The 26,500-nt window shown below is 40.2% G+C and overlaps 1 protein-coding gene across 10 annotated transcripts in view; it reads left to right on the forward strand.

Annotated features, from left to right (window-relative positions):
• Positions 1–26,500, forward strand: part of DLGAP1 (DLG associated protein 1) — a 334,630-nt gene that overhangs the window by 177,187 nt on the left and 130,943 nt on the right. For all 10 annotated transcript variants that reach the window (XM_079982893.1, XM_079982895.1, XM_079982897.1 and 7 more), the window contains one exon: positions 7,776–7,887. The gene's annotated coding sequence lies outside the window, so the exon portion shown is untranslated. The remainder of the gene's footprint in view (positions 1–7,775; positions 7,888–26,500) is intronic.

Here is a 26,500-nt window from a genome sequence, read left to right on the forward strand (position 1 = left end):
GAAAATATTCATCATAAAATCATGAGCCTTGTGATTGAATCATGGATACTGGCAAGGATGAAAGTCCTAACAGGTTTGTGATTCAGCTTATTTTCCCAGTTAACAGATGGTAGCTGCAGGATTTTAATAACACATTTTGTACTGTGAATCTTTAGTGAAGCAATTCAGCTCCTATATGAACAAATTACCACATCAAGTTATTGTCTCTTGCTAGTGAAGATGGAGTGAAATACATTTCAGCTTTAGAGGAGCGTGTTCCCATGCTTAGTGAATGATGGAGAGCTAAATAGGAATACTGTTGGAAACAAACCAACATTTGAAGTTATTTAATCTTAATTCCAAATGACAACGTGAGCCTTGAGGTTTCTTTACTGCAATCTTATACTTGTCATCCATGAGCAATAACTTGTGATTCCTTCTGATGGCTTTGTTCAAAGGAAAGCAACACAGTCTAAATCTGAGGTGCACTTCATAATCAGTTGTTTGGAGGAGGGGTTTGGTAAAAGTTTTGTTTCTGTATTGTGACAGCAATTTTTTGCCAAGTAGATATTGTAACAATGAGTTCTCATAATTTAAAAAAATAAAAAGTCCAGTCCGCCCATAAAGCTTCCATCAAGAATTGAAGAGTTGCCACTGTATTCTGCTCTGGTCAGACCTCACCTGGAGTACTGTGTCCAGTTCTGGGCACCACAGTTCAAGAAGGACACTGACAAACTGGAACGTGTCCAGAGGAGGGCAACCAAAATGGTCAAAGGCCTGGAAACAATGTCTTATGAGGAACGGCTAAGGGAGCTGGGCATGTTTAGCCTGGAGAAGAGGAGGTTAAGGGGTGATATGATAGCCATGTTCAAATATATAAAAGGATGTCACATAGAGGAGGGAGAAAGGTTGTTTTCTGCTGCTCCAGAGAAGCGGACACGGAGCAATGGTTCCAAACTACAAGAAAGAAGATTCCACCTAAACATTAGGAAGAACTTCCTGACAGTAAGAGCTGTTTGACAGTGGAATTTGCTGCCAAGGAGTGTGGTGGAGTCTCCTTCTTTGGAGGTCTTTAAGCAGAGGCTTGACAACCATATGTCAGGAGTGCTCTGATGGTGTTTCCTGCTTGGCAGGGGGTTGGACTCGATGGCCCTTGTGGTCTCTTCCAACTCTATGATTCTATGATTCTATGATTCACTACCTTGCATAGCTGAGTGACATATACCTAACTGATGTCAGTAATTTTCTGATGCCAGAAGATGACAAATCACTTTTCTTTAATACTCTTCTCTTGACAAGAGAATTGCTGCAGTAAATTATTCATGTAAAGAGAGATGCATGTGAGTGCTGAAGCCTCCAAATTACTAAGCCTCTCAGGTACCTTCCTTATTATTGCTATTGTTGTTGTTTAGTCGTTTGATCGTGTCCGATTCTTCATGACCCCATGAACCAGAGCACGCCAGGCACTCCTGTCTTCCACTGCCTCCCGCAGTTTGGTCAAGCTCATGTTAGTAGCTTTGAGAACACTGTCCAACCATCTTTTCCTCTGTCGTCCCCTTCTCCTTGTGCCCTCAATCTTTCCCAACATCAGGGTCTTTCCCAGGGAGTTTTCTCTTCTCATGAGGTGGCCAAAGTATTGGAGCCTCAGCTTCACGATCTGTCCTTCCAATGAGCACTCAGGGCTGATTTCCTTCAGAATGGATAGGTTTAATCTTCTTGCAGTCCATGGGACTCTCAAGAGTCTCCTCCAGAAAGATTGCAACCGAAATTTATATTTAAAGATGACCAAGGAAGATTTGTGGCAGTTGAAATTCAAATACAGGGAGAAAATTTTTTGATAGTAGGCGTCTATGCACCAAATGAGGGGAAATCTGATTTTTTTAAAAAGTTGCATGAGACCCTGATGGACTATTTGGATTACAACATAGTTTTGCTGGGAGACATGAATGGAGTGGTATCTACACATATGGACAAGGCACAAAAGCAGGTAGTCACCAAGGATGGTAGACTACCAAAAACTTTTTTTGAAATGACAGACAACTTGGATTTAGTGGACATTTGGAGAATAAAGAACCCCTTTGCTAAGGAGGGAACCTTCTTTTCTGAAGCCAAAATGACATGGACTAGAATTGACCAAATATGGGTAACTAGAGGAATGGCACCAAAGACTAGGAAAGTGGAAATCTGCCCTAAAACCTGCTCCGACCATAATGCTGTCAAGATGGAGATGAAATTAACATCAACTGGCTCCTTCAGATGGAGGATGAATGACAGCTTGTTTAGAGATGAAGAAGTTTTAAAGAAGGCCCAAAAAACCTTGAGAGACTACTTTGAGATAAATATGAATACTGATGTGGAAAAAAGAGTAATCTGGGATGCTAGCAAGGCGGTTATGAGAGGGTTCTTGATACAACAGAATGCACTAAAAAAGAGAATCCAGAATGAGAAGAAGGAAAAATTTTTGGAGAAAATCAAGGAAGGTGAAAAAAAAATGAGAGCAAAACCCAAGTTGCAGGAGATTTTGAGAGAAATAAAGCTATACCAAGTGGAACTTATGAAAATGATGAACCAAGAGATTGAATGGAAAATTAAACAAATGAGACAAAAGACATTTGAGTCAGCTAACAAATGTGGGAAACTGCTGGCTTGGCAAATGAAAAAAAGACAAAAACAAAATACAGTTACAAATTTAGAAGTGGAAGGCAGGAATATACAGAACCCAGTTGAGATTAGAAATTGTTTCCAGAGGTACTTTAAACAACTATATACACAAGGGCCACAGAGAGAAATTGAGTTAGACCGATTTTTGAAGAAAAACGGATTACAAAAAATCTCTCAAGAAAATAAATTAATGTTGAGTTATAAAATAACTGAACAGGAGATAGAAGGTGCCATCCAGAATATGCAATTGGGCAAATCTCCAGGACCGGATGGACTGACTTCTAGATACTATAGATCTTTGAAGGAATGGTTAGTGCAGCCTTTGAAAGAAGTCTGTAATGAAATAATGCCGGGGCAAATGGCACCACAGTCGTGGAAGGAAGCATATATTACACTTGTACGGAAAACAGAGACTGAAAAGACTCAGCTCAAGAACTACCGTCCCATATCACTGCTTAATGTGGATTACAAAATCTTTGCAGACATTTTAGCTAAAAGACTAAAAAGTGTATTAGTGGAAGAGATACATAAAGACCAAGCGGGTTTTCTCCCAGGAAGACACCTTTCTGATAACGTGAGAAATATAATTAATATCACAGAGAAATTGCAAGAGAATATAAATACTAAGGCAGTTTTTATATTTGTGGATGCGGAGAAAGCCTTTGACAACATTTCTTGGACTTTTATGAAAAAGAATTTACAGGGTATGGGGGTAGGTCAAGGTTTTGAAAATGGTATAGGTGCAATATATTCAGAACAAAATGCAAAATTAATTGTGAACAATGTGGTGACGGAAGAATTTAAAATAGAAAAAGGGACACGACAAGGTTGCCCAATTTCCCCATTGCTTTTTATATCGGTTCTGGAGGTTTTGCTGAACATGATTAGAAGGGACCAGTTGGTTGAAGGTATACAGGTCGGAGAGAGACAGTACAAATTGAGAGCATTTGCAGATGATTGGTATTGACATTACAGGAGCCAGAATCTAGTACTAAAAGGGTTTTAGAACTGATTCAAGAATTTGGTCAGGTTGCTGGGTTTAAATTGAACAAGTCTAAAACCAAGGTTTTAGAGAAAAATTTAACACAAACTGAGAGAGAGAGATTTCAGAACATGACAGGTTTAACAGTGGTTAAGAAAGTTAAATATTTGGGGATCAATATGACAGCAAAAAATGGGAACTTATTTAAAGATAACTATGAATAATGCTGGGGTGAAGTGAAAAAAGATTTAGAAATATGGTCAAATTTGAAGCTTTCTTTGTTGGGCCGTATTGCTGCTATAAAAATGAATGTATTGCCTAGAATGTTGTTTTTGTTTCAGGCATTGCAAATTGTGGACGAGATGGATTGTTTCAAGAAGTGGCAGAGAGATATTTCAAGATTTGTCTGGCAGGGCAAGAAGCCTAGAATAAAATTTAAAATATTAACGGATGCAAAGGAAAGAGGTGGGTTTGCCCTGCCAGACTTTAAACTTTATTATGAATCAGCAGCTTTCTGCTGGCTGAAAGATTGGCTACTTCTTGAAAACACAGACATTTTGGATCTGGAAGGTTTTAACAATGTATTTGGATGGCATGCATATCTGTGGTATGATAAGATCAAAGCGCATAAAGCATTTAAAAAACCATATTGTTAGGAAAGCATTGTTTAATGTTTGGATAAGATACAAGGACCTATTGGAAAATAAAACCCCAAGGTGGCTGTCACCGATGGAAGCAAAGGCTTTGAAAAAGCTCAATATGGAGGCTAAATGGCCGAAATATTGGGAAATTTTGGAACAAGATGAAATTGCAGAAAAAGTTTGCTGAACCCCAGCCCTAAACGGCCTCAGTCCAGTATACCTGAAGGAGCGTCTCCACCCCCATCATTCTGCCTGGACACTGAGGTCCAGCGCCGAGGGCCTTCTGGTGCTTCCCTCACTACGAGAAACCAAGTTACAGGGAACCAGGCAGAGGGCCTTCTCGGTAGTGGCACCCGCCCTGTGGAATGCCCTCCCATCAGATGTCAAAGAGAAAAGCAACTTACTGACTTTTAGAAGACATCTGAAGGCAGCCCTGTTTAGGGAAGCTTTTAATGTTTATCAGACTATTGTATCTTAATATTTTGTTGGAAGCTGCCCAGAGTGGCTGGGGAAACCCAGCCAGATAGGTGGGGTATAAATAATAAATTATTATTATTATTATTATTATTATTATTATTATTATTATTATTCATATTATCATCATCATCATCATCATCATTATCATCATCATCATCATCATCATTACTTTGTAGATGTGCTTTGGGGTTTGGTTGAATTGCAATAAGCTCAAATATGAAATATTCCACACATATGCAAAATATTAACTTTCCCTGATATATATGCTGATCCAAATTGAGTGATTTACATTAGGGTCCACTTTGTTCTTTTGAAAGAAGAAACTGTGTCCTCTGTCACAGTGAAGAAGCTAATAATGTGATTCATTTTTCAATGAAGGTTAATGACTGCTTCATAATTTTTATTTGGAAAGGATAGGAAACTTGGGTCAGACTTTAAGCACATTTTGAACCACTAAAGTTCTTTGTATTCTTTATTAAAACTAATAGCATTTCCCGCCCATGTATAAAACAAAGGCAGCATGGCAGCCAAGAGCACCCAAAATATCTTAAAATGGCCTTTAGAAATTAATGCAAATTATTTTGGCTTTTTTTTTTTCCCCCAAAGGAAGATAGGTCACTTTTTCAGAAGCACAGCTTTTGAGAAGAGATCTACTTTGATACAAGCATGTGGTGGGACTGAAAGGAAAATTTGATTTTTTTTGCATTTATTTTAAATCTGTTATCTGATTATTTTTACAGCAACCAAATTTAATCTAATCCTAGACCTTTTTCATGTATTTTTAGTGGCAAATGAGTGGAGCAATGGGAAGCAGGCCCCATTTCAGTACCTGGGACCGCATGGTTGGCAGTGCACACAGTTGAAGATGCTCAACTTATTATTTGTACTTTAAACGTATATTTTCCTTTTCTACACCAAAATGGTCTTATTTTCAAGTAAAAAAAATACGACAACAGAAGCAATCCTCTTTTTATTCCTGTAGTCATTAGGTGCTATGATTTAATTTAGCTGAAAATGCAAAAGTGCACATCTATTTATTTTTTTATTGCGGTTGGAGAATGCTTTTGGAGTTGTTGTTTTTTTGCTCTAACATATTAGGAATGGAAATACTTGTAAAGTGTGAAATGTGGGCAGGGGAAGAGAAGAAAAATCATAATGGTGTGTTTCTCAGCTGAAGTAATACAAATGGCTACTAAAGCCCACCTTCCATCAAAGTCCAGGATCCAAGGCTACCTAGCTGCACCAATGACTGGGTACTGTCACCATATTGCATCTGTGCTTTGCCAGCTAGATTTCCTCCTAATCCATTTCCATGCCCAGCTTAAAAGGGCTGGTTTCAGCCTTTAAAGCTCTAACCTGCTTAGGACCAGTCTATCTGAAAGACTGCTTTCACATTTATGTAGCCAACCAAACATTAAAGCTCTCTTTGGCTTCAGGCTTCAGATGCCTTGCCAAATGCCTCTGCCAGAAAGGGCTTTTTTAGTAGTGGCACTCCAGTTATGGGACATACTTCTCATGGAGACTTGCCTGCCTCTGTCTTTGTAGTACAGTGGTACCTCGGGTTAAGTACTTAATTCGTTCCAGAGGTCCATTCTTAACCTGAAACTGTACTTAACCTGAAGCACCACTTTAGCTAATGGGGCCTCCTGCTGCTGCTGCTGCTGCTGCTGCGCAGCCGGAGCACGATTTCTGTTCTCATCCTGAAGCAACGTTCTTAACCTGAAGCACTATTTCTGGGTTAGCAGAGGCTGTAACCTGAAGCGTATGTAACCTGAAGCGTATTCAACCTGAAGCATATGTAACCCGAGGTACCACTGTATTTGTGGTGCCAGGTTAAGACCTTTCTGTGCACTCCATCCCTTAAAATAACTTTAGCAGCCTAGGCCTCTGTTTCTTTTATACAGTGGTGCCTCGGGTTACGAACTTACTTTATTCCAGAGGTCCGTTTTTAACCCGAAACCGTTCTTAACATGAGGTGTGCTTTCGCTAACAGGGCCTCCTGCTGCCAGCGCGCTGCCGGCACACGATTTCTGTTCTCATCCTGTGGCAAAGTTCGCAACCTGAGGTACTACTTCCAGGTTAGCGGAGTTTGTAACCTGAAGTGTTTGTAACCCAAGGTGTTTGTTACCCAAGGTACCACTGTATGTGCTTTTTTTAAGGGAGCGCGTTGAGTTTGTTGTGTTGTGTTTATGTACCCCCCCTTTAATGGTTTTAGGTTTTACTTTGTATTTCAGTTATTTAAAATTATTTATTGTAACTTTTTTATCAGGTGGCATGCAAATGTCATAAATAAATTTATAATACCAAGTGATATTTATTTTTTTATTTAAAGGCATTATAATACATTTAACATTTCACAAATAAGTGTGTACAGACTCTAGACAATGCTGCATATTATTCAAAACAAAAACACAACCTAAAATTTTCACGTTCATTTTATGTGTAGACTAGATTGACCAGATTTGCTATTACCTCATCTGAAATGCAATGCACTTCCATTAGAAATAGAACAAAGACAAGGCTTCTGGCTGAGGCCAATGGTCATCTGGTTCAGCATCCTATTTTCACAGCAGCTGACCAGATGCCTGTGGGAAGCCTGCAAACAAAAGGTCTCTGCCCACCTATAATGCCCTGTCGCTGGTATTCGGAGGAGTAATGGCTCTGACAATGGAGGTGGAATATAGTCTTTGTGGCTAGTAGCCATTGATAGTCATATTCCCCAGGAATCGTTCAACCTCTTGTTGAAGCCTCCTGAGGGAGTGAGAGGCGAGAGGTAAGCATGTACTTAACTCTTCTGTTGAAATGAGTTAATGTGCTCCAAATTGCCATCCTGTTGACAGTTACTTAGAACTAAACACTTGAAATCAGCAGGGCTTACTTCTGAGTAGATGTACATTATGATTGTGCTCCACATTTGTCTGAGCGGTGTCTTTTATTCCCATTCATAATCCCATTATTATCACTAAATCTAAAGAATTCCCGATCATGTTTGTATTCAAGACTTTCTGAAGGCTGTGCTTTTTCTGCTGTTTTAGATTCATCTTGTGCTGGAGAACATTCTTCGGTTCAAAGAATTGAGAAGATTATTTTAAACCCATTGGAACAGAAGTCAGTGTATTGACCTCTACAGATTGCTACAAATGGCAGGTTTGTGCTGTTTTGATGTTTTAAAAAAATCATTGGATTTCAGCCTGTTGCAGGTTGTTCATTTAGCTGTATGATTTAAAATGAAGAACATTTGGCTAATTAGAAGGCAGCTGTTCACTTAAGGAAATGACTCATAGAGGGATATTTATGGTACATAACTATTTTTCAAGTCTGTAGAAAGTCCAAAAGAAAAATGAAGAGTGGAGCAGATGTTTTGTTGCAGCACTCAGAATTATGTTACTGGAAAGTGAATTCTGGGTCCCACTTATTTTGACTATCTTATCTTTCAAAACATAATAAAAAGCAGGAAAATCTCAATCATTAAAATGGCGTGTTTGGGATGTCCTTCACTTTCTTCATGGTTCTGTATTTTATGTAGCTCATCATCTCATAATTTCAAGTAATAAAATTTTATTATCCATCACACTGTTAATGTTTAGAAACATTGTGGTTTTGTCTCCTTAGTGGAGACATTTCTGGTTTTAGTTCTTCTCAATTCCCTGCCCCCATGTTTCTTTAAAACATGTGGTATTAAAAAAAAAGATACATATTTTAAATATATACTTGCCCTGATCTAACTGGATGAGTGTGTGGAAGCATCTCCTCTTGGAATGAGAACTCTCTATGGAAATGGATGCTATCCATGTAATGGCTGGCTGAATCTAGAACCTCAGTGGATTTGGATCCACAAATGCAGCCTGATCAAGGAGCTTTCATCACTGACTATGTCATTTCCTTGTTCTGGGATATTGGCAATTGAATCTAGGCATGTGTCCACTATGAATGGAGGGATGGTTCGAGAAGCATTCATGGGAGTTAACTCACTCTCCATTAGTTCAAGTCATTGAATTCATCCCCTAGGTTTTCTTTAACCATAGCCATTGAATGCTCATGCAGTGAAATGACTAAGATAATAAGCAATGAGCTGGGATGTACCTGATTAAGATTGGAACAGTGATATGAATTCATTGGGAGGCCTTACGCTGTTTCATAAGTTACCTCAATAGTGTGGGGGTTACTGTGACCTGGCTTCTCCATCTACCCGAGCCCCACTGCTGTTCTTGTAACAGCTGAAGGATAAGAGTGTGTGTGTGTGTGGTTGACATAGTTACTTGCCATGTGCGTGTCACCAGTTCAGGGTTATTCTGAAAACAAGCAGGATGATCACTGCTGCTATTAGGTACCCACTCTCCAATGATTATGGGTAAATGCTCGTTAATAAAATAGATGCAATAGTAAGCCGGTAAGAGGGTAGTATAGAAAATATTGTGTTGCTTTTCCTGGATTCTTGAGCACTGAGCTTTATATACTTGAAACTATGAGACAATAGGACCAAGGGCGAAGATGGAAATTTAATTACTTTTGTTGTCTTTTTCTGACTCACTTCTGCAAATCCATATGTTGTAAATAGTGGCTGCTAATTTAAGACTTGTAAGACCATTGAAGTGCTATCTTCTGCAAAGTAGCACTCTAGACTATTAGACTACTGAGCAGTTCCATTTAATTTTGCCATATTCTTATGTAAGAATAATGCTTTTATATGTTTTTGAAATTGTGAACAATTCTATTTATATGTAAGCTTTAAAATTGTAGAAGCATACAGAAAGCACCCCATACAATTTCCTTTTTATCTGATGTATCCCACTTGTCCTATTCAAGGAAACAGAGTAAATGTAATGATGGGGAGAATCAGAAAAGAGTAACATGAAATGGAAGGGGTGGAACCCCCCACCCCAGAAAAAGCCCACATCCTGCCAGTGAAGTATCACAGAACTGTAACTTGCTGTTTAAGACAGTATAGAAGCTCCAACACTTTGCAGTATAGAAGCTCCAACACTTTGACCCTGTCTTGAGACAGGCCTTCTCCAGGGGGCTGTGAGGGATATATACCCAGTGCCTAAGCCAAATCCAATCTACATCTGGAATCAATAAAGTTGTGGCCAGTTTCAAAACCCCAGAAGTTTGTCTTGTCCAGTTTGTTCCCTTCTTGGCTCAGGCCTCGCACCCTGCAGGGATAGGTCACTGCGAGTAGGTCCACAATGGGCACCATAACTTTCAGCCTAATGCTGGTAAAGGCCTGTGAGACCTATTCCTTGAGATTGTTTCTCTGCACCTGACTGCCTGAAGTTTCCACTGTCAGCTGAGGGATTTCTCTTTCCTGCTCCCTATCCAGATGGGCTAGTGGCACAGTATAAGCTTACTTCCATTCCAGGCTGTCCTTGGCCAAGGGGAGGGAACTAGGCCATATCCTATTGTCTCCTGTCCCTCCTACATTCAGCTTAGAGCTCCAAAGTGGTAAGCAAGAAGGACCAGGGCAATGCTAGTCATTGCATATTGACCTTGTGAGACCTGCCCATTTGCTCACCTTGCACTGGCATGTTATGCAGTGAATGGCCAGGGACAAGAGGGTGAGTGCTTCCAGATCACGGTATAATGACTTGGCAGAGCCAAAATTCACAACATAAGCAAATGGTTCTATTACCAAGGTTTCAATATCATAATGTGAACAGGTGTTGCCACATCACAATGCCACTAGGTTCCATAATTTCTCAATCTGCCCAAGTTAGGAGACAGGTTGTGAAGTATTTCTTTCCAACCTAATTGGTTGGCTTACTGTTATGCTCAGATCCAAAAGTGATTATTTTCTTGCTATGAGTTTATGAGTATTGGCGTAACTTTTGTATTCCTGTTAGGGATGCTGCAAGAATTTGAATAACAAAAGTGAGCACCTCTGATTGAAAGCTTGTGAGCAGGGTAGAGGTGCAAACAGGGTTGTGCTCACTTCCAACCTTTCGAGCACAGTCACCGCTTCCTCCTTTCTTGTCCCCAGGGACCCTGGGGCAAAGCAGAGGAAGGTGGTGCCAGAAGTCACTTCACTGTACTGCCAGAGATAGGATGCCAACCAGAGTGGCTGGGGCAGTCCAGTCAGATGGGCAGGGTACAAATAAAATAACAACAATAGCCAGTGCTCGCACCCTCATTGGAAACTGACACAATTTACATGATTTATTTTGCCAGGGAAAATGGCTCATCATGGGCTGGACAGCATTCTCTGCTTTCCGTTTTCATTCTCTCATCCAAGTGCATTTAGGATCTTTAGGGACAGAAGAAAGGGGAGATGGTAATGACAGTGAAAGTTTTTGAGCACCATTGAACTTTCTGTGTGTTCAGACTGAACACTCACAAAAAGCTTTGGGTGCAAGCTGCAGGATGCTCATACATCCCTTGTTTGTGTTTGTGTCTGTCCATCTGATTTTTAGGCGTCCTGAACGCATCCAGGATGTTCTCTCCCTCTTTTAGTAGAAGAAAATGCTACTTCATAAGCTGTATTAAAACATGAGCTGTATGTTGCTGTGAATTATTCTGCATAAATTAATTAATTCATTAGCCTTGAAACATGTATGGCTTTTGTGTGAAGGGGTGCCTTTCTTCAAGACAGAGGGCTACGCCTTTAAGGACTCTAGTCCTGGAAACAGGGAAAGAGGTGATGTGGACTGAAGACAGACTTGCAAGAACTCATTCACTTCCAGTCCTCGAGCAAGCTGCTCACTCAGAACTCTCCATGGTGCTACAACAACTGAGCTGCCTTGCTGCAGGCTCCTCCGTGTAAAAGATAAGAGCAAGGGGTAAGGAGCCATTTGCAACCCAATGGTTGTGTTCCATCGTGAAGAACCTCCCTGAGGCCATAGGACAGTAATGTGTGTGGCCAGGGGCAAAAGTGAATGGGGGCAATGGGTGCATCTATTTTCTGGGTACCGTAGGTTATTATTCCAGCCATGCAAAAGACAAAGGTTTTTACACCTCTTTCTATCCAGTTAAGCAAGAGGCATCATCAGAGTCCAGGGACATGTTCCAGTTAGGCTAGAGCACTTGAAGATGAGTGTAGAGCAGCACCAATGAGAGAGTGTGTGGCCTGCCTTGGTACAGACCTTGGGCCCTCCGACCCTGATAGCATAGATTGTGTACTTAGGTCCATAGAGGCTAAAACATATCCAGTGCTCTGGTTATCTCAAATTGATTACCTTCCCCTGCCCCCCTCCCACAGAAGCATAGAAGTATATTCACTGAGTTAGCAAAATAGCGTGCTTTATAGCAGAGATCACAAATCACTCTAAATTATTAATGAAAATATATTGGATTTTGCACTGTGGCACCTCCAAGTCAGAGCCTGACAGTGTAAGTGTTTTGTCATTATGTAACCATTTGTTTAAAGTAAAATTCATCTTCTGATTCCCTCAGTACTATCTTCTGTGGGAGGCATGATGCTCACTATCCAAGTATGCAGTTGACGTTATAGCTGCTATTTCTGTTGGCAACAGAATTTGTGCCTGGCCCGGCAAAATCAGAAAGGCTTGATGTAGGCTTCAAAAGGAAATATTTGGAAGACTGGAACTATTGATCTTGATTTCACAGATCATGTAAAATATGTTCACTGTAATTTACGGTGCTAATTTTGAATCTGTGCAAAAACACAGATAACTGGATATAGCATGACCTTATTAGGATTTGATTGAGAAAGTCACAAGGTGGTTAACTGATGGCAACAGTTAATTATAAATGCTCTGGAATATGCTGCATATAAATTAAATTAATGAATCAGATATACCTCTTTTTCAGGGGTTTCCTATTTGGACAAATAATTAGAAGCAGAACTTCAGAGTGAGGGAGAATACATTTTTATCAAAAAATTGAAACATAAGAATATGCAATACATGCTAGTCTTCCAATTTCATTTATGAAATGAGGGCAGGGGGAGGGAATCACATTTTGGTGTATATAAACATAATGAATAATGTGATTCTGGTGTGCAGCATTAGTGTGGCCAGCTTACAAGGGCAACTCTGCTTTCTGATAATCCTATGGAATTCAATCTAATCTGCTGTTCATGGAACTTTCAGTGAAAAAAATCTAGTCAGTATATGTACTGTACTTTTCCCTTGATAAGATGCCCCCTAATTTTGAGGACTCAATATTAAGAAAATAGGGGGAGATTGTCCAGAATGGGAGGAATGAAAAAAAAAAGCTCACCCAAATTTCAGATGCTTGCGATCGAACACAATGCAGAAGCCTTCTATCCTATTTCCGATCAACACTAGCCGCCGCCAATCACACACCCAATTGCCACAGCAGAGCCCAATCAGAAGCAGACATTCTCACAGCAGCAACCAATAGCAAGTGGACATTGCCGCAGCAGCCTATCACCTGCAATAACGTTAGTGACAATCTGCTACTCAAGACAGAAATCATTTCCACCGTCCCCCCCTCTGCACTACCCATGTATAAGACAACTCCAATTTTTAAGCGTTGTTTTCAGGTAAAAAAACACCATCTTATACACGGAAAAGTACAGTACAGTAGTACCTCGGGTTACAGATGCTTCAGGTTACAGATGCTTCAGGTTATAGACTCTGCTAACCCAGAAATAGTACCTCGGGTTAAGAACTTTGCTTCAGGATGAGAACAGAAATCGTGTGGCTGCAGCAAGAGGCCCCATTAACTAAAGTGGTACCTCAGGTTAAGAACAGTTTCAGGTTAAGAATGGACCTCCAGAACAAATTAAGTTCTTAACCCGAGGTACCACTGTATGTCCCTGTATGCAGGGAAATAATGAATGAACAGAATGCCTTGTCTGGAAATCTGGTTACATGAATTGGCATAAGACCAAGTCTCTCCAAGCATATGAGTTCTATGTATACTTTTAAACATCGTTTTTATTTTCAACATTTCAGAGATGAATTCTCTATTTTTTACATAGCCAGGTGTTCTATTTCACACCAAATTGTATCATCTTATTTAACTGGAATAACATCAACAGAATTTGATGTCTTAGGCAATGTCTGCAAACCAAACTTTTCCTCCGTTGTATTAAAATCACTCTCAGCTTTGCATGCATGAGTGATTTCTTTTTATCCTTTTCTTTTTTCAATTTATTGTCATAAAACTACTCACGCCCCACTCCCAATATCATATGAACATGTGAAACTGAGTCAGAGGATTGGACCTGCTAACCAAATATTTTTAAGGCAGCAGCTGTCAAGGTCTGAAGCAGAAGTCTCTCCCAGCCTTGCTTCACATCCTTGTCTAAGGGAATATATTTGGAGTCTGAAAGTATTGATTAAATCAGGCATTAGAGGGCAATATAGTCACACAAGTGAAAGCTGCCTTTCTGAACATCTCCCACTGTGGCACATGCCACATTGCTATAGCACACCCACAGTCCAAAGTGTAATGGCTGCTCTGACTAATTGCAGTAGTTTTTAATAAACTTGGCATAGTCACAAACAACTGAGAAGGCTCCTTTGTTAAGACCCTGGCAGCACTGTTCAAAGAAGCTTTTCTGGCTTGTGGGGAAAATGCAGATTATATTTGTGGCTTTGTAGAATGCATCCTAAATTTATAATTCACAATTTCTTGCCTGAAATAGAATTTGAATAATATTTTGAGGAAAGGGTGATCTTTTATAAGTGAGTTGCTGTGCACTGAGACAGATCTATTCTGACCTCAGCCATCTTCATCTTATAAACTTCTTCTTTATGTGTTCAGGCAAACATTTGGACCTGGGCAAAACAACATTTGGAAAATTCTAGCGCTGAAGCCCACAAATTGGTACATTGAGCCATATTGCCTTTAGGGCAATTTTGTGTCTCGATAATATCTTTAGGGCAAGGCAAAATTATGATGGTGATGATGATGCTGCTGAAATGACTGGAAAGGCCTAGTGCTGTGATGTTTTGTTTTGTTTTGTTTCTGCTTCTGCTGCTTCTTGTTCTCTATTTTTTAAATAGATCTTTTTATATGATTTTAATGCTATTAGCTTTTAATTACTTTTTAATGATTATCTTTGCTATCTTTTTAGCTTTTCCAATTTATCTGTAAGCTGCCTTGAGTCCCTGTCTAGGGAAAAGGTGGGATGTAAATAAATATAAATATAATCATCAGCATTGGCTTGCTTTGATTCTCTCCCTCTGCTACAACCTGATGTGATGGCTGTTGCTAGGTATCAGCTGATGGAGAGAGGACTCTGATGGAACTGCCATCTTGGTACAGCTGATGGAGGCTCCACTTCTCTCAGGGCCGCCTTACCCATAAGCGCTAGGGGTGCGGGGCACCCGGGTGCTGGGCTCTCAGGGGCACCAGGCCGAGAGTTCAGGGCCTGAGAGTTGAGTCCGGGGAAGAGCCCACCCATCGGTCGGAGCGCCGCGGTGGGCTCTTCTGCTGCGGACGGCTCTGCGCAGTGAGTTCAGGGGCGACCAAGCTAGCTGAGGCGGCTGGCCAGCCCCACCCTCCTGCACGCCTGGGACTGGACAACCGGGGGGGGCACTGGGTGGATCTTTGCACCCTAGTGCCGCATATGCTTAAGACAGCCCTGACTTACCGTACCTTATGTTGGCCAACATGTGCCTGCTCTTTCTGTATTCCTTCATACCTTTGTCTATCCTTTTTTTTAAAAAAAAATTAAATTACTAATTTATTGAAATAGACTGTCCATCCCATCAATTAAATACATTTTTATCAGTTCACTGGAGAACTGAAAGAAAGAGTCCCCTTGTGGATGATTGGGTGGTTATGAAGGAATAATTTACCTAGTGGTGATTTGCCATGCAGTGCGTGCAACCACTTGGTAAGGTTTCATCTGCATTGTTCCGTCAGTAGTGATAAAAAATCTACCATACACCTGCACCTCATATGAAATCTGGGGAAGCAAAGGTGTGGGGAACTTTGATGGGGGAAATATAGCTGGTCAGCTCAGCAGGAAGTTGTTTGCATGCTCTAGTAAGTTTCCACTTGGAAAATTATTGCTGATACTCACTTCTGAAACAGTTTATCAGAAGGAGGCAACAGCTACAAGAGTGACAGTTTTTATATGGGGAGATTAGGGAGATCAGTTTCTCATGAATATATTGGGACTTAAAGGTCTAGGCAAGCTGTCTGCAGAGTCAAAGCTTCTTTAGCCTTGCTTATCTGGAAATGCATCACCTGCTTATCTGAAAGTGCTGAAAAGCATTTGTATGGCTGTGCCCTTTGGGACCTTCATGCTACATTAAGTGGTCAAGATACAATTCCCTAGTTTGGGTTGCTCAGTCTTTTTGGTGGATGTTTTGCTCATATTTCTCTATTCATTTTAAACGTGATTCAAAGTGAGCTGTTATATTTACCCAAGGTATAAGGAATGTTCATAGGCGCCCTATTATAATATTGGAACTGCAATTAAGCATACCAGTTTGACAAACGTAAATCAGTACCATAGCAAATATTGAGATTGTAATTCAATTTTGTGTGTACCTGACTATGATTATGCATTCATTTGCTTTCATAAAAATCACTGAGCTCACTGTGTTCTAAATTTAGAAGCCAGAATCAATTGAATTGTGTTTGAACAACAGGGAGTAAGGAAGAGTAGATTTCTTTGCAGTGTCTCTCTTTCCAAAGTTTTACTTCTGTTCCTGTGGCATCACACACACACACACACACACACACACACGTCACGTCACCTTGGCAACACGCCACTTCTCCTCTCTGTGTCCACTCCTCAGAGTTGGACATTAATGGCTCAGTGCCTGGTTCTCCATTGTACCTTAACGACTCTGTGCTTAACCAGACTGACCAGGCTGGTTTGCATAAGATAACCCAGAAATTTCCTGTCTGGCACAGCTTCATATCCCAAATATTATCTAAATACTACCATTTATTAATTTCTACCAGGCTCTGGTACCCTAGATCTATAACAATATTGAGGACCATCAGTATCATATACAGTTGTCAAGCATTGGCTAATGATTCTTGTTGTGTGTATGCTTGATGACAAACCTACTTTGAATCTGTGGGATGAACCTTGGACTTTTTTTGGGGGGAGGGGTTGGTTGAAGCTATGCAGCCCTGCCTTGTTTGCCTTCAGTAAAATGCTATGGATCTGCTTGCACCCCAATGGGAATTAAAATAATGCAGATGCCAAAACTAATATCAGTCTCCTCCCTGCTGAATTCCAGCTGTGTCCCCCTTCCTTGCTTGGGGTTTCTCAGTTTTGTTGTGCTATAAAGTGCTTAATGCTTCTCCCTTGGGAAAACATCATCTTTTATTCATCTGTTGCCTCGAGAGGCTGTTTTGCTTGCCTCCTTTAAAGTATAATGCAGCCTGCAATTCTTCATCAAGAGAGCAAAGGTTTATAAAATATGAGGCTGCTCATTAGAATGATTTAGAAATTGCATATATGGCTCTAAACATTTTCTGCAATTTGTTTCCACCCCCCAAGGATTCTTACTCAAGTTGTCTTTGCACATTATAACAGCTTCGTGCAAAAATTAAGAAAGGTAATTTTCAACTGCTTTAATCAGTTTGCCTGTTTTTCGTCCTCATTCACTTTTCCCCCAAGTGACTTTATGTGTGTCACTTTTTTTATCACGGGTTAGGAAAGTTCTTGTGTTGCATGTCATAGAATACTGTTATATTGCTGTATTTTTCAATTGGAACAAAATTGAGATTCACAGTGTGTTGACATGTTGACAATTCAAGGAGGTAAAAGTATGCTATAGAATCATGAGGAGGAGGTAGTAGGCTTCCTGAAGAAATATAGCAAAAGAACATTTCGTGGCATTTGCCACTAGTATAATAGTAGTAGTAATAATAATAATAATAATAATAATAATAATAATAATAATTTATTATATACATTATACACCGCCCATCTGGCTGGGTTTCCCCAGCCACTCTGGGTGGCTTCCAACAAAAGATTAGAAATACATTAAAACATCAGCTGTTAAAAACTTCCCTAAACAGGGCTGCCTTCAGATGTCTTCTAAACTTCAGGTAGTTGTTTATTTCTTTGACATCTGATGGGAGGGCGTTCCACAGGGTGGGTGCCACTACCGAGAAGGCCCTCTGCCTGGTTCCCTGTAACTTAACTTCTTGTTGTGAAGGAACCACTAGAAGGCCTTTGGCGCTGGACCTCAGTGTCCGAGCAGAATGATGGGGTAGAGACGCTCCTTCAGGTATACTGGACTGAGGCCGTTTAGGGCTTTAAAGGTCAGCACCAACACTTTGAATTGTGCTCAGAAACGTACTGGGAGCCAATGTAGGTCTTTCAGAACCAGTGTTATGTGGTCTCAGCAGGCACTCCCCGTCACCAGTCTAGCTGCCGCATTCTGGGTTAATTGTAGTTTCCAGGTCACCTTCAAAGGTAGCCCCACGTAGAGTGTGTTGCAGTAATCCAAGCAAGAGATAACCAGAGCATGCACTACTCTGGCGAGACAGTCAGTATTCGAGCATAAGAATATAAGACCAGCCCTGCTGGATCAGACTAACCTAGTCCAGCATTCTGTTCTCACTGTGGCCAGCCAGATGTCTATGGGAAGCCCACTAACAGGACATGGGCACAGCAGCACTCTCCTGCTTGCAGTCCCCAGCTCTAGTATTCAGAAGCATATTGCCATCATACAGCCATCATAAGTAATAACCATTGATCATGCCGCAGTTGTAAGCATTTGCACAGATGCATTTGTCTACATTAAGAAGTAACAATGACAGTAAAGCATCACAGGTCATATAATATACTTACAATATTTGGGTGGCATTGGGTATTGTGAAGGAGTGGGGTGGAAAAATACATTATGCTGGTGGGCTAGATACTGTGTTTGTTCCCTTGCTTCATGCTGTCCAGTATAATTTGAGTTACCTGGCTTGAAGATGTTTTATGTTGCATTTAAAAATAAGAAACGAGTAGTCTTCCACAGATGTGAAAAACTGTTTCAACTACAGGACTTTGTTCTTCTCCTATAACATTTTCCCCTTAGGGATTAGGAGTACAGTGAGTGGCTGGTCTCATCTATATTGTTTCTAGCTTTTGATGTATTGTGTGAAGTTTAGTGTGTGTTTGTGAAAGGGCAGTTACATCTCTTGGATGTAACTGCTTATGGTACACATAGGTCATAATAGTTGTTAAAGTATGTCTGCAAGTAACTGCAGCTGCTGCTCTGACTAGAATGGGTGAATTTTCCTCCTACTTGCTGCAGATTAACCAGGAAATTATCTGAGATCATCCCCAAAACTGGATCATTTCCCAGACCAATTTAACACACATCTCAAAATGTATTTATTTTTTTAAAAGCCCTTCTTGTTTAGGCAAGTTGAAGAGTCCCTGCACAAGGAGATCATTTGCAACTACTCACGTTCACCACAGACAGCTATTCAAAGCACCCCTGGGGGGGCTTGTATAGAAGGCAATCAATAAATAATAACATCAATATTAGTAATAATAATAATGAAAACAACAAACAACAATAGTATGCTGTGACCAGATCACTATAAGTTGGTCCTTTGCTGCTGAAGAAAGTATTTTTAATAAATTTTTCATACTTTGCCCCATCTCCCTGATCCACATTCTTCATCTCAGTTTGTGTCTCCATTATACATGGTTGTAGCTGCATGGTATTGCAGTCTCATGAGCTGCAAATGGAAAGCACTTGAACATTCCTTTACTACTTTCCCTAAATTTTCTAAATTAGTGCAGAACCTCCAAAAACAAACACAGAATTCATTACATGTTGGAATCAGGCAAGCTTTTTAATTTCAGAAGATTCTTGAAGAAAGGAAGCAGACAAACAAAATAGGCAAACTTACAGGTTGTAAACTCCTCAAAACCTTCACTATTCTTCCCTGAGACCTGCATCAGACACACCGGCAGCTATCTTTATATCTTGCTGCTGATTGTGCATCTCTGCGGCTTTGCATCACTCTTTCTGGCCCTCCCAATCCTCTCTTAGAGCAGAGCACTAAGCTCTCAAAGTGCCTGGGACATTGGTATATTAATTTTTGCAACTGGGGGCTTTATTTGCATTTGTCGCTTTCATTCACTATTACATAGGCTGCATTACATTGACTTGAATGTAAATTTAAGTTAAAGGGTGCAAATGGCTCCCCGTGACTTAATGTAGTGTTATGTAATTGTTTAATTCTACATGGCTGAATGTAATAAATATTGTTTTAAAAGTATTGAGTTTTAGAATGGAAGGAGGGGCTTTCGTGGGATGAAGAAAATGGCAATCTCATGTGGCATCCCTGATCTCGTGTCCATAGTTTGGAAATGGGGCAAAATTAACTGCATTCAAATGTTAATTGTTTGTGCGATTTTATGTACACTGTGCTATTTTTAACCTGTTGTTAGCCACTCTGAGCCCGGCTTTGGCCAGGGAGGGTGGGATACAAATAAAAAAGTATTATTAGTATTATTATTATTATTATTACTACTACTACTACTACTACTATTCTACTAATTACCCTTTTGCCTGTGCACACAGCACCTTGGCTCTTCTCATTTCGTAAGCCAGCAAACAAACCAGCAGAAGTATTCCATTAACTTTTAATTTCCCATTTTTTCCAAGAAAAGAAGTCATGGTTAATAGCTTTAGAGCAAGCCAAGAAGATATAAAAAGCAGCTTCAAACTATAGTTAATGAAAGATGTCTTGTTTGTTTTCTAGCTCATGCAAAGGTAAATGCAAATGGGCTTGGTCATATATTAACTTATATTAAGCCACGATTTGATCATCCAAACACACCTATCAAGTCTGTGTTAGCTGAGTAGTCAATGTGGTACCCTGTTGGGACTGTAACTTCCATCATCCCTGACCATTGGCCATGCTGGCTGGGGCTAAGAGAAGCTGGAGTCCACAACAGTTGGAGGACATTGCATTGGCTCCCCCTGTTCTAGTGTAATTAGGCAGACCATCCATATTTAAACTAGAACATGTTGTTTCAAATGATATAAAACCATACAGATCTGGAGGGGGTGCTGTTAGTTTTCTCCTGTGTTTCAGAAAGCAAATTGCCTTAAAGTTGGGCATTTAGTGCCCCAATCCAATGCTGTGGAATACTCCCCCAGCAGAAACTTAGCAGGTTTCCTAACCTCCAGCCATCTCTTGGACTCTTTTTTTTTGTGCTGACAGGCCTATTTAGTGGTTTAAACTTTTTAAGATAAGGCAGTCATTTTTGTGATCAGTATTGTTTTTAATGGCATTTTATCTCTTTTGTAATTTTGTAAATATTGTATAGGACCCTGAGTTTTTCTGTATGAGGTGCGGTCTATAAATATTTTTATTTTTAAAAAATCATTCCAGATCAGTTCAGCTGAAACTCATTCTGTGATATTTGAAAGAGTCACTGCAGAGACGTTAAAAAAAGAAAGAGGGATGACTGTGGTGAAATACAGATGTCATGGTGACATCTTTAGCTTCCATTTCAGAATTATGTTCTTTAGATTTTTGTGCTCTATTTTAAACTGCTACACTTTTGATAACAATTGTGGGGGGTCAGAATTTCCCATGTAAAGTAAGCACTGGGGGAAAGACATCTCCTTCCGTCTGTTCCAGATCCTGCAAAGTGCTCTGCCTCACTTCATTTCAGCACTGATGAGGTTTTTTGGTATTGAACAGGCACTGATCACAGTATGAAATTTTGTGTGGGTTTCACATGGTTTTATGCTGATGAAATACAGTCATACCTCATGTTACGCTTGCTTCAAGTTGCGCGTTTTCAGGTTGCATCCCACGGCGACCCAGAAATACTGGAAAGGGTTACTTCCGGGTTTCGCCGCATGTGCAGACACGCAAAATAACATCACGCACATGCACAGAAGCAGCGAATCGCGACCCATGTACGCGCAGATGCAGGTTGCATCCTTTTCAGGTTGCGAACAGGCCTCCGGAACGGATCCCGTTCGCAACCAGAGGTACCACTGTACTGACATTCACACCCTTTATCCATTTGTGTCCAAATAGAGACACCCTGGATGCGCATCAGTAAGTATGAATGCTTAAAATCTTGCCAGTTTTTATTTTATTAAATTTTGAAGGGTTTTTCAATACCTAGTAAACCCGATTTCTTTCAGCATCTGTGACAAATGCAGTGGGATCCCTTTGTGTACTTCTGTCATTCCGTTGTTATCTGCCCCATTTTTGTCTTGCTTCTCCTAGACACTTTGTTTCCTGTAAATAAATCCGTACTGAAACCTTATCTTGCAACATCTTCTGTATTGTTTGCTGTTGCTAAACCTCCCCCACCACAAGCTTGCTACAACTTCATCAGTTTGGCAGTGCTGTTTTTCTAGAAAAAGAGGTGCCAGAACTCACCATGAATGCCACCCTTGTTCTCTTATAATGGCAATGGAGCCCAGCAGAGAGGTGTCAGAACTGAGTTCCAGCCGAAAAAAGCCCTGCCCTTACTCTTAGCTTTAGGCCTTTCCTCCTTGCATTGTATTTAGCATATATACTGTAATATCTAGTAAAAATAATAGCAGAATTTACAATTAAAAAGTACATTTTTCTCAGGGCCCTCTTTTCATAAGTGTCCACAGAGAAGAAGAAAAAAAGATAAATAGACTGTTTTCTTAGCCACTGATAAAGATCTTGCATTATAAACCTATTATCACTGATAAAGCTATCAATCCCTGGCTGCAATCCTGCACCCACTTACTTGGGAGGAAGTGGGACTCTGCGAGACTTACTTTCAAATGCATGTAGTGTTGTTTTCCACAGGTAAAACAATATATTTTTTAGGAACCATCCATGCTACAGCCAGCTATTCAATACTAGGCTCTTCTGAAATATTGCTTTTTGTGAGGGGGCCACTAGGGGGCGCATTGGAAGATGGCCGACAATACCATCTCTCCGACCCACACGGGGTAATTAAGAGGCTGTTATGGGAGTAGGCAGTCTCCCTTGTTGCCCCAAGGAAATGGAGAACACTGCCCTTGCCTGCTGTGCCCATAAATCACCCCCTAATTCGAAAGAAGGGGGTGAGGGCCCTAGGCAGAATGCCCCCGTGTGGACCTCGGCTTTCCTGGACGCTGTCTCTGATCGCGCACTAGTTGCAGCAATTTGGAATAATTAATTACAAAAGAAGCAAATGCACATATTTCAAGTGAAGAAGTGGAGTGAAGTCTGCTAATTTAAGTGACCTCTGCGAAAGAAGACGATGGGCTGGAGAAACAGGAATATTTTATGATGAAGATACACCAAAGGCAGGGTATGTTGACAACAATGGGACTGAATGGGGGGGGGAACCTTTATTACTTTCCTTCTATGTGATTTACATGAACCCCTCCTCATTAGCACCGTCAGTTGAACTGACCCAAACAGGATGATTAAGGTCTGTGTGGAGATAAACTTTAACCAAAAGTATGCTTTATGGAGACCGAGAAGCAATAAGAGCTTTTGGGAATGGCGCAGCAATTAATTCTGAGTCGCCATCTTGCCAAAGGATTTATAGCCGGGAGGAAGAACGGATTTGTTTTCAGACTGCATTCCTAGTGAACATCCTCAGAGGTTTTGAGAAAGGAGTCAGATTGGTGAAGATTAATGACGCTAAGACTGTTTTGATGTATGGAAGTGATGTTATATGGAAAACATCTGGATATGGCTACTGGATAAAAAAAATAATATCCACGCAGGATTACAAACTGTTCTAACCAGCTTGCGGAGACTATCAGAGGTCACAAAGAGAAAGGAAAAATATATGAAAATAACAACAAGAGATGTGGAAAAATAATAAGAAAGGACTGGATAGTACTGTGAACATCATAAGGTTAGATTTGTGGACATTAAAACAGCAGTAAGAAGCAAGAAGTTGATTGGATCCCTTCGGAACTTGAAATATGGGTACCCCCAACAAAAATTTAAAATTCGGCTGTGTAATTTGGAATTTATGTAATTTGGTTTGATTTGATGTGATTGGTCAGTTAATAAAAAAATATTCTTTAAAAAAATGAAATATTGCTTTTTGTAAGTATCTGGTGAGGACAGAGGATTAGGTTTGGCACTGATAGGAGTTCTAGTCAAGAATATCTGGAGGATACCCAATTGGTGAATTTGTTCTAAGACAGCCTTCCCTAACCTGGTGCTCTCCAGAAACGATTGGAGTACCATTTTCCCATCATTGGCCATGTTGAGAGCCAGGAGCCTCACAACATCTGGAGAGAAATAGTTTGGGAATAATTCTGCGAGAATAATGGGCAGCAGATTTGAATAAGTTCCTCAGAAGTTTTATATAAAGCACAGGGCAATTATCTAAAATCTATTCAGCGTATGAATGTAACCTTTTGCACAGCAATTTAATATATTTTATAATTTTGATACATTCTATAATTGTATAATTTCCATAATTAAAATAACCACAGTGGCTTATTTCAATTAGTCAGAATTACCATATGATACTCTTTTCCCAGACATGGATGGTGACTACACTGTAGATGTAGAAAGAAAATTATAATCTGAATTAGCAAGTAAGTATGTTGAAAGTGCGAATCAGAAGGAAGACATTTCTTTTCCCCAGTTTCACAGGATGTTAAAGTAGCAGGATCTGTTTAAATACTTCCTAGTACTGACAGCAGATGAGCAGTAAATTTATGTTATGTCCGGCTAGTATTTTTGTTAAGCATGAGCTCATTCTTCATTCAAAAAGCAGAAAAGAAGCTGTTTTATTTCTATTGAAAGTTGCAATTTGATGGGTGAAGAGAGAAGGGTAATTAGACAGAATGATGATGTATATTATGATGGAAACAACCGGCATGTATGAAGAACACTTGTTTAGTGGTGTGCAGTCCATAGTGATGAAGATTTAATTCATTCATGGGGAAAAGAAAGCTTAATAATTATTTTTTAAAAACCACACACAGATGGCCACTTTTGCAAAATGCCATAGCAACATTTTCTCTAAAGAATGATTGACAGCGCCATCTTATTCTCTACTTTCTACCATCAGGAAGAGAGAGGCAACTGATTTTGGGTTCATGAAACGGCAGAACTTAGTTAGGTATTATTATTGCTATTTGCTGTTATCATCATCACCATCATTTTTACTGCCATGAGGGGAAGCAGCTCTTCATATGCTAAAATAACTTGGCTGGCCTTGAGTACTATGCATTTGTTGCTCCACCTCAGGCAGAAAAATACATTGGGCCAGCTCTGCTAAACAACAGCAGGGTGTGACTAATATCCCTTGTGCCAGCAATTTCTGAAGATATTCCACTCTTCAGGCCTGGCAACAGCATAACTATGCTGCCAGTATTGTTCTACCTGTTCAAACACCAAAAATGGAGGTTGGCGGATGTATAGTGTAACTTATTTTATAATTCTGTGTTCCCTCATACCTCTAGTGATGGCATAATATTGCAGCTGGGGGGAGGAGTTGGTATTAGTGCTGCAGTTTAAAGAATGCAAACAGCAGGAGGAATGTTTCCCGCTGCTTTGAAAAAAGTCCTGCTGCTTTCTCATCTGGTCCAAACCGCAGCATAAACGAGAAGCCGGGGGAGAGCGCCCATGCACTACTCAACATCCCGCTTGTAAAAGGGAATAACCTTGATAACCCGCTGAGCAGGTTTGTGGAAACCTGTGTATCCTTCCATTTTGAAAAGTCCTATTGTCAGTGCTCAGCAACACGTTACTTTTGGTTACTTCTTTCATAGTTGTTTAACTTGTGCATTTAAACTGTGTGTGTTGTAGAGCCTTTAAAATACGTGGCTGAATAAGAAATGCAGGCTGCATGTTTTATGTCAAGAGCGTTAATGATAGCCAACTTAGATCTCAGCTAGATGTTGCATGCATCACAGGGATCAGTAGACCTCTGGTAAGTTGCCCACAAGGTTTAGTAGGATTCACATGTAGGTAAAACCTTAATCAAGTGAGTTTCTATACTGTTTAATCTAATTACTTGGATTAAGGACAGGGAAATGCTATGTATCTATGTAATAGCGCTGATTTACATGGTAAATTGTGCAAAATGATTTGGAAGGTGGATCATGAGGAATCTGATGTCCATAGCAAATATATTATTTAGTCAATTCCAATAAACCTTTTTCCACTAAATTGGTTAGCGTGCACTTGAGAAGCTCATGTTAATTTCCACTGGACTGAGCTAGAACAAATGAGAAATAGCAGCATGCTTATACTAAAACAGATTTATTTATTTTTACTACAGAACATCATATTTCCATAATTTTAAACTACCATGTCTCATATAAGATTACCACCCAGCCGGAATTGTTTGGGTCTGACATTTTTATCCCGAAGTGGAAGAACTAGAGAATGCAAAGCATCAATCTATGTGTGCATCTGTCCCTGCAAACACACAAACCATGAGCCTGGGTTTGGATGTAATGCCAAACCAAACCATGCCTTTATTCCTGGCCATGTGACAACAGTGAGAGTGGGAGAAGATTGAAGCACCCATTATTTTCAACCCATGCACTAGAATACTGCATGTACACCTTTAAACCATTATTAAGTTTAACTGTGTTTTGAAGTGATGGTGTGAATCAAGCCAAAAAACAAAAGCAGGGCTTGCATAGTTCAAAGCAATTAGAGTAAGGAGGCTAACATTTAAGAATGTTTGTGCATGTGTTACAAAGCAATTGACATTTGGATGCCTGATCTGTTAATTCTGACTGCACATGTGCATAATCTCATAGAATGAGGAATCTCATTTGACATTCTGAGCTGGAGCAGTTTGGGGGAGATGCATCTCAAATTTGTAATAGAGCCAAGCAAGCTGGGTAAATTGATATTCCAAAGCAGGTAATGCAGAAATATCACTAGTGGCTATGTGCTGACGCTGTTATGAATGCAAGTG

The sequence above is a fragment of the Podarcis cretensis genome (genome assembly GCF_951804945.1).
Source record: "Podarcis cretensis genome assembly, chromosome: 7".
NCBI classification, from domain to species: domain Eukaryota; kingdom Metazoa; phylum Chordata; class Lepidosauria; order Squamata; family Lacertidae; genus Podarcis; species Podarcis cretensis.